Source organism: Cryptomeria japonica, chromosome 2, assembly GCF_030272615.1.
Source record: "Cryptomeria japonica chromosome 2, Sugi_1.0, whole genome shotgun sequence".
Lineage (NCBI taxonomy): Eukaryota > Viridiplantae > Streptophyta > Pinopsida > Cupressales > Cupressaceae > Cryptomeria > Cryptomeria japonica.
In genome coordinates this window covers 170,286,852-170,299,335 of record NC_081406.1, presented here as the reverse complement: position 1 = coordinate 170,299,335, position 12,484 = coordinate 170,286,852, and the positions used below count along the sequence as shown (strand labels likewise).

Below are 12,484 nucleotides of genomic sequence, written 5' to 3'. Positions count from 1 at the left end.
ATTTGAATGAAAATGATATCCTTGACAGCGGAATTGAATGGTTGAGTTGTTTTCCACAGCCCACTACCACATTAGTATGCCTTGGCTTTGATTAAAAAAAAATCATTTTTGAAAGGTGAGCAAATAAAAGCGATCAATCTCTTGTTGACCCACAGATGTATATGAACAGTGTAATTTATGTAAAATATAGGGCAGTAGGGATCATACTGTTCATCAATCTCTCGCTGATCGAGAGTTTTATTCCCCTATTTTGGGAAACGAATATTTCAGTAAGACAGGTTATCCTAATATCTTCTCTATTAGACCTATGTACTTGCCCCTACATAGAGGGACTATAATTAAAGCTACTGTTTTGTGTCTTATCTAATAGCCCATTTTTTAATCGAATCAATTAAATGATACTGGACAGAGACTCTGCAGCATGGAACTACTAATTTTGTGTTGTTTTAATCAGCAGCTTTTTATGTCACAATCCGAACACTTCAGCATTTAATAAATCTAACCCATTCCCCTTTATATTTGTTTTTCGTTCACCTTGCTGTAGGGATCGCTGTCTTTGCAAATGGTCTGGATGTTACGGTTTCAACTAGCTGCATGAAACAAAAAAAAAATGAACAATAAGTGAATCATACCTTGTGATCCTCATTTGGGATGGTTTTTACAGCGTTTGTCTATATTAAATCTTATTACGATATGATATTTTGGTTCCAATATCTTCTAAAATCTCCAAGTTGATTAGTTTGATAAAAGTCCCCAATCAAAGCATTCCATGAGATCACATTCCTTTGAGACATTTTGTCAAACAATCCACGTGCCTTGTGTATACTTCTGCAATTACCATATATCTACCGGGGCACTTACAACTACAACAGCTGATGAAATTCTATTTTCTTTTATGCTTTGATGGATGCTCATGCCATGTTCTAAAGCTCCCATTTTGGCATAGGCTGAGAGGATGCTGGCAAAGTTTGTAGAGTCTGGCTTTACGCTTGCCAACTGCATTTTCTTATAAGTTTCGAAGGCCTTTTCAACAAAAGCATTCTGTGGATAGCCTGCAATCATTGCAGTCCATGAGACCACATGCCTTTTCTATGTTTCTACATTTTGCATACATGGCGCCAGGGAACTTGCAACTACAACATCCAAGAAAAATCAAATTTCATTTATGTTTTGATGGATGCCTATACCCTGTTCTAAAGCTCTCATTTTGGCACACGATGGGAGCATAGTGAAAAAAGTTGAAGAACCTGGATTTAAACCTGCCAATTGCTATAAACATCAACATAATGAACAAAGCTTTGACTCATCAAAGACCAGCACTACGCACTACTATTAATATTGGACCTTACTAGTCTAAATTTAGCTTTTGGTATATCGAACAATGAATCTATGGAACCATCTGAGGTAGTTAGAATTACAATCCAATCTTCTCTGTTGATTCCCACAAGACACCTACTAAAACCATAGATTTGAATTTCAGGTTTTTACTTAGTTGCTTTCAATCCATGCAACCTGAAATTTTGAGACAGAGGATTGCAGTAAATGAGTTCTTTTTAAGAAAAATGGAAAGAGATAATTATGCCCAAAGGTGAAAACTGAAAAGCAATATATGCAAGTACATGTACATAGAAGATATATGTTAAAAAATATCTGAAACGTTATATATGCCACTAGATGCAAAGAAGCCAAGATGCAGCTACCGTATGAGCAAAGGAAAAGGAGAAATAATATACGGGCTCCTCTGCACCAAACCCATGGGATAATCTCTAATCTATTCCAAACTTTGTTGTCTTTCTTTAAACTTTCTTTTAAAGGGGATTTGAGCATCAGCATGTCTACCTTTAATAGCAAATTGTATGATCAAAATTTCCATGTGTTTACTTTATAATTGATTGGCTAACCTGAAAACCTTAGATCCAAGGAAGGGAACCACACATGGTACACGTTTTGATTGGCATGGCCATTCAAACTCCACCTGAAAAATTAAACATTGGCTATATCATTAGAGATCAGCACCTACCTTTCAAGGAAATAAATCAGACCAAACATGGCTCACCTTTCTGTCGTTCAAGCTAATAAAAACTATACCAAAGCTCTTTAAAACATGTCAAATTGAAAGCATGGTAGCAAGCAATATAAACAAATAGTCTTAAGGAGGTGCACAAATTGAATGGCAAAGCCACCCAAAATTAGTGCCAAACATGATGAAAAGGTGGCTAAAGCACTACTGACCCACATCTAAGTGATAAATACAGCTGAAATCTAAGTGAATTGCCTCCAGGTTCATAAAAGTGACAAAATGGTTATGAGTTCACACCCAGCATAAAGAGCAAACAGTTATAAGTGTAACAGATCTTCAGTGGCAATGCCATCAGCAAACTCTGCCTAATCATGACCAAATGACAAATGTCTTATAAAACTTCTCTGTGGCAAAGCCAATAATTGACTCTGCCCAATCAGTTATAGAGTGTAAAAAGCCTAAGCAATTTCCACCATATCTTTAAAGCAATAAAAAAAATACTAAATCATGCAAGGAGGACTTACCACCTCCATAAAGGCAACTGATTTTGAATTTCATAAACAAGGTTTCCTCTGTTATTTTGAGCAGAATCATGGCACGTTCACCTAATTTTTGTAGGCGTGTGAGGAAATTTCTGGCAACATGGTTGAAGGTTTCCAAGGTTAGAAGCAATTAATGAAGGGATTTCAGCAGCGTAACTATGCAGTCCTATTCTTCTTGATCTTCTCTGCTGATACATGTCTACCAGATCAATTCCAATTAAAATATCTGACAAAAATCCCACTTCTATTATGCTTTGATGGATGTCCATACCCTGTTCTAGAATTCCCACTTTGGAAGAGGTCGGGACTATGTTAGAAAATGTGAACTTATCGCCTCGTGAAAAAACCCATGTCTTCTGCTCTGTGCAACAATCATATTCCACGAGACGTTGTCTTTTCTTTAATGTAATCAAAGCCTTTTTGAGCATCCTCTGAACTTCAGCACTTAACATACATATAAATAAGCTTATTACGAAAAGTTGTGCATGTGAACAATGAAAGAATGGACTGTTTTCCCTTGTGATTCCACATTTTGAAGAATACAGGTCTGCATTAGTTGAAGATACGTAGAGTGGTCTTTAGGGGTGCGTGGTTAACAGAATTTAATCCATATGTTGCAATCCGCAGCTTGATTTTTGTTTCAATGTTAATGGGTATCTACATTTCGAATTGAATTGCCCTTACAGAGTAATGGTTTGTGGAGTATGTCGGTTACACTAACAGGTGGGAGAAATTAGATTTTTTCAGTGTTTTCAAGCTTGAGGTTTTGAACACGCCAATTGGAAGTTAATTTCAAGCACAACATATAGCCTATCGGCTAACTAGTGATGAAAGCATGAAAACAAACCTAAAAGGAAACAAACAGAAAAACCGTAGTTAATAGAAGGAAAAGTGGTGAAGAAGCTCAGCTAATCTGAGCATCAAGTACCAAGAATACTGTAGTTACACAATTTATTATGCAAATAAGATAGACTAAAGAAATCAGCCACAACATGCTATTGACGACTTTCATTGATCATGCACAGCATCAAAATATACAAGCCAAAAAATTAAAAACATACTGAGGTGGAAGATTACCAGGAATAATCACTGCAACAACAAACAAGTATGCTAGCAACGGTCTCTAATGCACCTTTCCATTCAAGGATTGACTCAATAGATAATCTTTGCTCACTTTCAAGATTTTTGAAGTTCTCTCCGTATTTGCTTCCATTGGGGTAGCAAAGATCAGTAGGTGAAAAGCCATAAAAAATTTCATCAGAAGTGAGGGTAAAAGACATGCAACTTCTACATTGCATATATTTGAAATGAAATTTATGCAACAAATCTTGCAATATGATTGGTGGAACAGTTAAACATTAATCATTGTTTATGTTTGGAGCCTTCCCAATAGTTCCCTGGCAGGAACTAATAATAGGCATATATCATTCCATGCCCTATCGAATTTCTATAACTGTAAGTTTTCCTATTGACAATGTTTACAAAGAGGCAATGAATAGGCTCAGAGCCAAGGAATTGGAGCTACTCATAGTTACTTTTTCCTAATAATGGCTCATTGTAAGCTGGGTGACTTATTCTTTATTTAGGACCACCAATGCATCAGGTTTATTAAATTTAACTTCCAACATAGTTTTACATAACCTTTATTAAGTGCACATAGAGCTCTTTTAAGTAAATTCACTTGTGATTGCATTTGTAGTTTTTGAAACACAACATTGTTTAAGTAGACATACCATAGCGTTCATGGTATTTTATCGTGGGTGCCTTAATGATGGTATGAACACAAAAATTATGAAAAGGGTATGTGAAATATATCTTGGCATAATATTTGTATTGGTTGACAAAGCATGTTTTTCAAATAAGTAGACATTACCAGGCTAAGGTTTCTCTTAAGATTGATGTAAAAGCAAGTTATGTTCCATCGCAATGTTTATTTTATGCCAAGATTCTATGAATCACCTATGTTCCATGAGAATGTTTATTCTATGCCAGGATTCTATGAATTACCTATGTTACATCACATTGTTCATTTTTATGCCAGGATTCTAAATTTCAATGAATCACCTACCCTGCTTATCTTGAACCCCCACACCTTATTTTATATAGAAGATCTATGATTCTCTAAAATCTGCAAGTTTTTCATGTAGCCACATGAACAACAAAGCAAATAATATTGAAGTTTGGTCTTGCACAAGTTTCTTGAGGGATCACAAATATATTATGCTGCTAAGTCATAAAATTATTTGTAAGTTCTTTTTAAATAATATATTCTAAGGTTCAAATGAATAATAAAAGTAAATGAGGTTATCGATCAAAGATATTGTACAAAGCCCACTTTCAAAGTTTGGCCAAATTTGTAATTGTTCCCTGAATTCTTATCACTTTTTTTACTGTCAAATGGCTAATGGAATTTTCGAGGCATGCATCATGCCGTGGGTACTATTATCAAAATTCACATCCCTGACTTTCTATAGTTCAAAGTCAGTAGTTTATATTTTTCTATTGAAAAGATAGAAACTGTTGCACCATAACCTATGCTACCAGAGTTGAACATAGTCTAAACCTGAAAGGGTAAAACCAATCAGAAATTCCTGTCTCCAAGCCTTACAAACTTTAACTGCTTGTGGATCTTTTTAAGAAAGGAATATGTCGTGTCTAATTAGTTAATGGTGAATCTTTCTTATCACTAAACTGCAATACCTTTCGAAGCTAGCAGAGTGCCGACTCATTTTGTCCTATTAAAGAGCTTCACCGTGGATATGAATTGTATTTCTGGATGGCAAAAAAGACAAGAAAAGTGATGCAATGACAAGTGGAAATGAATGAGAGATAGTTTCTTCACATTTATTTACAAGTTCCTCTTCTTCATCATTTTCAGGTTTTCTGGATGGCAAAAAAACAAGTGATGCAATGACAAGTGGAAATGAATGAGAGATAGATTCTTCTCCTTTATTTACAGGCTCCTCTTCTTCATCATTTTCAGGTTTTCTTCTACAATAGCCACCAAAGAAATTATCTCATTTGGGTGTTCATTTCATAGTTGCTCAAACATCTCTGCTCTATTCATTACAAGAACTCACCTTCCTAGAGGCATAATACCATAAACAAAATGTACACACAACTCAAATCTAGAAGTGGAGAAAGTTACATAAGCAATGAACTTTGTTGCCAATCTTCCAAGGAACCCACAAAAAACTTGAGTAAGATAACAAAAACTAATTCCAGATTTCAGAATAGTAATTCAGAAAGGGAAGGAAAGGATCAAACACTGGTTAGAAAGAAAGGAAAGGAACCAAGGTTGGACGTGGGATGCATTTTTGCTAATCTAATTAACCCAGCGAATGTTCCTGAAACCTTAAGTTTTTCTCTTAGGTGTTTGTAGAATGTTGACAAAGGAAGTTTTGGGATCGTTAATTTTTTTTATTGAAAATTGCTTTCAAACTGGCAGTATAGGCAGACCAATGAAGGCACAAAGGAGTATCAACAATTTTTCATGAACAAGCTGATATCATAGATGCTGAGATGGATCCACTGCTAGAATCCATGGAATACCATTCTGTGGACATAGATGATGTAGGAAAATGAAAAATAGGCTCAATCTCCTATGGTATATGCAAAGGTGAACATAGATGATGCAAAAGATGAAATCCAGCCTAAAGCTCCTTAGGTGTTCACTAAAGCTGAAGACAAAGATGCACAAATACCCGTCTAGATTTTTAAACCTTGGCATTCCGCAGAGTAGTGTGCATGGGCTGTAGAGAGGGACAGGCTTCACAGTCATACAAGCTTTCTAATTGAAATATATCTAGAAGTTTTGTGTGTGTTAATGTAATTCTACCAAAGTATCTAATGTAGTAAATCAAGTTTCCTGAGAATTAATCAGTACCATTAGATTTTTGTGTATGAAAGCATTTATGACTTCACTCTGGTTGAGTGTTGTTATTTCCACCTTGAATACATCACCATTGCGAAACTATAGCAAGTTGAAATATTCTTAGGTAAGTTGAGAGAAATTAGTTGAATTCAAGCCGACTTTACTAAATAAACAAAAGTAGGTTTAATCATATTGTTAGTGAGTGTGAAATCTATGATGGTATCTCTATACCACTTTGGCTTCTCTCCTATGCTCTACTGGGCCTAGGTCATTCATCCTTTTATTGGAATGGGTTTCTTTATCTGCATAAAACTATCTACTCTATCCAATCATTCCAATGAGTCCAAATCAAATAGACTAGAGAGAAAAGGACAAGAAAGGTCCTCACCCTATCAATATTAGGGTGTTTAATTGAGTTGAATAGAGTGTGAGAGAGCGACAACATAAGAGTTTGTTATAGAAAAGAGTTAAAGGAATCGATATTCAAGATGAACATGCAAATCAATAGATAGAACTTGAAGAGTATAGGCCTAAAGAAAAGATCATTAAATCCAAAACTGGGTCATTAGTCATAGATTAACACCCCTACATTTTTTTGGAGGTTTGAATCAAGAAAAGCTAATAGATAGAATTACATTTAGAAGATTATTTAATATAGGGGTATAATATTTAAGAGAAAAAGAGAAGTTTCTAAATATGAACAATTTATAAGAGTAAGATGTAAGGGTATAGGAGAATTATTGGCAAAGATAAAGATTTTGGGGAACAAATATGGAGTAAAAATCAAACTCTCCTCATATCTGAGTGTAAGTAGTTGATTATGATAGTTCTCAAGGAAGAAGTGAGCTAAGAGGAAGAACAGGTTGGTGGAAATTTGATGGTGTTTTGGATGTGATAAGAGATAAATATGCAGTCCATATAGAATGTAGTGGCTTTTGGACTTGCTTTTGGAGAGTCAAGCTTTTGAAATCTCATCTTTAGAGAGTGCAGTTGAAAAGTGAGTGCAACTTACAAACAAATGGCTAGAAAGTCTACCAGTCAAGTTCAATGTAGATTGTTTTTTGTTAGAGCAAAGGGTAGAGATTAAAGAAATGTGTGTCCAATTGATTCTACTGTAAAGAGTTTTCAGACAATCGCTGAAGAATTTCAAATAGTTCATTAATAGTTAAGTTGAATTTAGTAGATAAGTAGAAGTGGGTTTGATCCTGCTGTTAGTGTGTTGAGTTTCTATAACAACTCCACAAGATAAGAAGAAATCATGGGCCCTCACAATTGTAAAGAGGAGTTTGAAATAAGACTCAGGTTTTATATATGAGCAAATATATCATGACCCTATTTTGCCAGTAATTTACATTTGAATATATTCATGTATCCGTTATTTGTAAGTGTTCATTCAAATTAAAGACATGAATGAACCCTATATATAAATATATCAGACTCATTAAATAATAAAAGCTTATTATTATATTACTTAAAACCTTTAATTATTAATATTTTTATATATATTAATTAATAGAAAATAGCAAGTTATAACTTTTAGTAACTACCCCTAATCACTAGCTGAAATAAAGCGATTCCTTTTTAATAAATGCTACTCCCCAAAAGGTGTGATCTTATCTCCACCAGTTAGTTTGAAAGGTCAAAAAGGGGCTTCATTTATGGTTTAGACACCTCTCTTCACTCACACGTGGGAAGGGGATATTTATATAACCAAACTGCCACTCCACCAAAGGCATCGATCAAGGGGATTGATAAAATATATTTGATACTGATTACAAGAAAGAGATCAGGAAGAAATAAAATATATATTATAGTGGATAAGCATCATATAACAGCAAATAGGTATGCCGTGACTTACTTATGGATCCACACTGATTTACAGAACATTATATATGAATGCTGCTAGGAATAAAGGGATCAATGTATGGTCTAGTGTGTATGTTGTAGTATAAATAACAGTTTATATAAATATCACTCGCTATAGCCCCTTAAGAGGAGAGGTTGGTGTTGTGTAGGGAGAGGTGGAATAAATCCTCACAAGGTAGGTAAGTTCCAAGATGGATAAGGACATGTATTTCCAATGCAAATGAACATTCATTTCCAATGCCTCGAGGGAGAGTCCCGAGATGCAAATGAACATTCATTTCCAATGCCTTGAGGGAGCCCTGCTTGTAGATGGTTTCCAAGCACCCTATGACAAGTAATTCCCCATCCTCCTTCAGGTAAAGACTTCGAACATAAATTCAAAGTTAAAAGGGTAAATTTTTGCATGTATCACATACATTAGGTTTGTTTAGGAAGCAAAGGATGAATTTAAAAGTATAATTTGACCATAAAGACATGGCAAAACTAAATACTAACAAATGAAAAGCCATTCGATTTAATATTACTTTGATGTCGAAGTTGCATTCTATCTAAAAAAAGCATATTAGTGTGCTTCAAGAGCATAATAGAAGTTGTCAACAAAACTAGAGTGTAGAAGGAATGTGCTATAGGGGTTGAAAGAAAATCATTGTCAATGATAAGTAGGTTTCGGAACAAAAATCATACTAGTCTTTTGAGAATTGCTGAAGAGTGATATATTTTTGTTTGGATGCATTCAAGTTGGTCTTCTGCCATGCACTTTGATTGGTTGATCGGATGATTATTATTTGCTCATCTCTAGAAAATGTATCTGTACGTGAAGGGAGTGCAAAACACATCTTCTAAGCTGAATAACATGAAAGATATTTCCAAGGAAAGTTTACACTTGATCCGTAGATTCCTCAATGAACTTTGTGAAGGGACGATCAATAACACTTAATCTAAGCTTGATAGATAGCTTTGGGATCACATCTTTCATGTATTACAGAGCATTCTTTTATGCATTTTAGGAGAACAACTGCTTGGCTAACTTTTGATGTATACAAGGTCACTTGGCCGTTTTGGTTTGTTATTAGATTTACATATTTACCCTTTACATGTACAATGACTCTAGAAGGTGGTTAGAAATAATATTATAGGATTATCTTTCAGAATTCAGTAACTCACCCCCTCAGCTGCAATTGGTTAGAAAGTACTTTGTGTCAATGTATATTGGGTCATCGACAAGAGATGCTTGCTCTCCTTACTTGGGTCCAAAAGATAAGTACATATATCTAAAGGCCATCACATTGTATTGAGATTATTTATATTGTAATTTAAAACTAAGTGTTCTACAATGCATACACAATACTATATTGAAATTGGACAAACATACAATCCAACACAATGCAGCCCAACTGGTAAGGTGAGATGCAAACCTAAACTTACCAGGGGCACACTACTACATTAAAATATACAAGAAAATGAAAAGGAAAGTAAAAAATCAAGGATAGAGAAAAGACTCGGAAATAGGAAACAATTATTATTCAAAAACGAAATCATGAATAGAATAACTTCAAAATGTTGATTGTCTGTCCATAATACAAAAAAAATCAAAATGAACAGGAAAACCCAACTGGAGTAGGGGAAAAATATGACGAATATCTCTTTATTTGTTGGTCATGGTTAACTGTCTTCTGCAGATCCATATGTTCAAACCTTCATCCAAGGGTACTTAAGGCTTTTAGACCAAAATCTTTTAATCAAATAATCAAGCCAAAAACTTGTTGGTTAACTTTTTGTAATGAAAACAAAATTCAAAGTAAAATAAAATCCACCTGAAATTGGAGGTTGATATAAGAGATATCTATAATTATTGGAAATGTTCTGCCCTCTCCTACAGGCCAAAAATCCAAAGCTGCACCCAAAAAGTGTTCAAGAAATGTGGATTAAAATTGTCAATAAAAAAGTAAATGAAAAATCCATTACTTAATAATGCATATTGCAAATAAAATCCAAAATGGACAGATAACCCCACCGGAATTAGAGGCTAATATGAAGAGTTCTTTGTTATTTGTTGGCTCTGTCATGCGCTCTTCAATATGTTAAAATCTGTCAAAAATAGGGAAACCAAAAATTATTGGTTAATAATCTATAATCCAAACAAAATTCAAAATAGATAAAAAAACGGATCTGAACATAGAAGCTAATAAGAAATAATTCTCTAAATCTTTTAAGCTTGGCTAGTTTTTATTTACAAAGAATATTATAGGATTAGTTTTCAGAATTCAGCAACTCGGATTCTCAGCTTGCTCTGGGAAAGTACATTTATCTAAAGGCCATCACATCATATTGAGATTATTTACTTTGTAATTTTAAATTATTTTTTCTACAATGCATACATAACAATAGATTGAAATTGGACAAATATAGAATTCAACCCATTGTAGCCCAACTGACAAGGCGAGATGCAAACCCAAGGTGATCAGGGGCACACTACTAAATTAAAACATACAAGAAACTTCAAAAGGAAAATGAACAGGAGACTTAAAAAGAAAGGATAGAGAAAACACTCAGAAATAATAAACAACAATTATTAAAAAACAAAATCATGAGTAGAATAACTTCAAATTTTGATTTCATGTCCATATTTAAAAAAAAATTCAAAATGAACAGGAAAACCCACCAGGAGTTGGGAAAAAATATGAAGAACTCTCTATATTTGTTGGCCCTGTTTAACTCTCTTCTGCAGATCTATATGTTCAAATCTTCATCCAAGAGTGCTTACGGATTTTAGGTTAAAATATATTTAATTCTCAACCCAAAAAAACTCTGTAATGCAAATGGAATTCAAAGTAAAATATAATCCACCTGAAATTGGATGTTGATACAAGAGATATCTATAATTATTAGAAATGTTCTGCCCTCTTCCACGGGCCATAAATCTAAAGCTGCACCCAAAAAGTGTTCAATAAATTTAGATTAAAATTGTCAACAAAAAAGTGGGTTACTAAAAAAATTCATTACGTAATTATGCATATTGCAATAAAATCCAAAATGAACAGAAACCTGGAAGCAGAGTCTAATATGAAGAGTTATTTGCCATCTGTTAAAATCTGTCCAAAATTGGCACACCAAAGAAACGTTGGTTAGTAAAATGGCCAAAAAATACCCATCTGAATTTAGAAACTAATATGAAAGAATTCTCTACATCTATTAACTTTGTTTTACCATCCTCTCCAAACCTATATTTTCAGCTCAGCATCAACTAGAATTTGGTAAAAATGTCCAAATTAGTTGGTAGATTATGCATACTGCAAATAAAATTCAAAATGACAAAATAAAACCCACCTGAAACTCTTCCGCAGACCCATATGTTCAAATTTGTTCAAATTTGGCAAACCAAAGAAACGTTGGTTAGTAAAATGGCCCAAAAAAACCCATCTGAACTTAGAAGCTAATATGAAAGAATTAATTACATCTATTAACTTTGTTTTATCCTCCTCTGCAAAGCTATATTTTCAAATCAGCATCAACGCAAGATAAAAACCACCTGATATTAAAGCTAATATGAAGAAGACAGAGCAATTTGGCAAAAATGTCCAAATTCGTTAGCTAATAATGCAAACAAAATTCAAAATGACAAGATAAAACGAAGACAGAGCAATGAGGCTGCTGACTGGCTTGAAAAAACAGAGCAAAAAAGATTACCGTTGCAGATTTTTTTTTCAAAAAAGATCGTTACAGATTTTTTTTTCAAAATTTTTAAGTTCTCGCGGACTGTGAACAGTGTATCCCGTATGTAGGTATTTTATGCGATTCCCATGAAAATTCAAATAATTTTAATAGCCTTAAATATATCGTATTTTGTTAAAAACGCGATAAAATATTTTTTTCATATAGAATTCAAATTCTAAACAAGTGACACGAGTATTGTAGCAATATTGTATATTAATATTATTTATCATATTATATTTATATTATTTATTATATTATATTTATATTTATATTATTTATATATTGTATAATATATATTATGATCAATTTTAATTAGTTGTTTTATGTATTATTGTTATCAAAAGTAAAATATTTTATTTGAGGAACACATTTACAAGCGTGTGAATTTTTAATAACCACTACTTATTTCTTGTAAAGATTTGGTCTACAACTAGAACTCTTTGTCACACAAAGAAATGAACAAAGATA

At 33.6% G+C, this 12,484-nt stretch overlaps 1 long non-coding RNA gene across 2 annotated transcripts; it reads right to left on the bottom strand.

Moving 5' to 3' along the window:
* Positions 1 to 9,915: 9,915 nt before the first annotated feature.
* Positions 9,916 to 12,091, bottom strand: LOC131065912 (uncharacterized). 2 transcript variants are annotated; one of them, XR_009111520.1, is made up of 6 exons: positions 11,990 to 12,091; positions 11,348 to 11,394; positions 11,150 to 11,229; positions 10,317 to 10,390; positions 10,117 to 10,196; positions 9,916 to 9,997 (listed from the first exon to the last, which is right to left on the bottom strand). It is a non-coding gene; the product is annotated as an uncharacterized LOC131065912 (long non-coding RNA). The 2 variants fall into 2 exon arrangements; XR_009111521.2 differs by lacking the exon at positions 11,990 to 12,091 and adding an exon at positions 11,630 to 11,924.
* Positions 12,092 to 12,484: the final 393 nt, after the last annotated feature.